The sequence below is a fragment of the Euleptes europaea genome, chromosome 19 (genome assembly GCF_029931775.1).
Source record: "Euleptes europaea isolate rEulEur1 chromosome 19, rEulEur1.hap1, whole genome shotgun sequence".
In the NCBI taxonomy this organism is placed as follows: domain Eukaryota; kingdom Metazoa; phylum Chordata; class Lepidosauria; order Squamata; family Sphaerodactylidae; genus Euleptes; species Euleptes europaea.
Window position 1 is genome coordinate 6103702 of NC_079330.1, and position 716 is coordinate 6104417.

Consider the following 716-nt stretch of genomic DNA (forward strand, 5'->3'; position numbering starts at 1 on the left):
CGCACGGGAGGTGAAAAGAAATATCACCAAGGCTGCATTTGAAAACTTGTTTTTAAAGCTTGGCACCAAAATGGGGGGGGGGATGAAAAATAAAAGGGAAATGTTAAAACTGGGTCACATTTTCAGTCCGCCGTTACTCTGAGGAGCTCAGGGTTGTGTCTGTGGTTCTTTCCTCCTCCTTTTAATCCTCACAACAACTCTGTAAGGGTGATTTGGAAGACAGTGTGACTGGCCCAATAAGCTGAGTGGAGATTTGAACTCGGGTCTCCCCAGCCCAACGCCAACTCTATAACCACTACACCACACTGCCTCTCAACTGCCCATACTACCCCCCCTCCCAAACTCCAGGAATGCATCCTTCACTCGTAAAGCCCAGGACTGAATTTCCCCGGATTTTTGGGTTGTTTTTACAAAAACCTGAAACGAGCCAGATTTGGTGCTCAGCACTGGCCATTTTCTGGGAGCAAAGGTAGAATTTCTACGATGGGAAAACAAGATTTGGGTTTTGCATTCAGTGGCTAGAGCTGTCCACCATTTCCCCCCTCAGGCCGTCATTACACCCATGGCAGGACGGAAGGTACGCTTGCTTGACTGAGCCAGGAACACCCAAAGTCAGTCGGCAAAGAGAAGGCGGTGTTCCAGGAGAGGAGAGGGGTCAAAGTCCAGGTGAGTACATTCTTGGTTGCCGTTTTCTTTTTCTTCCCCACCGCGCGGCA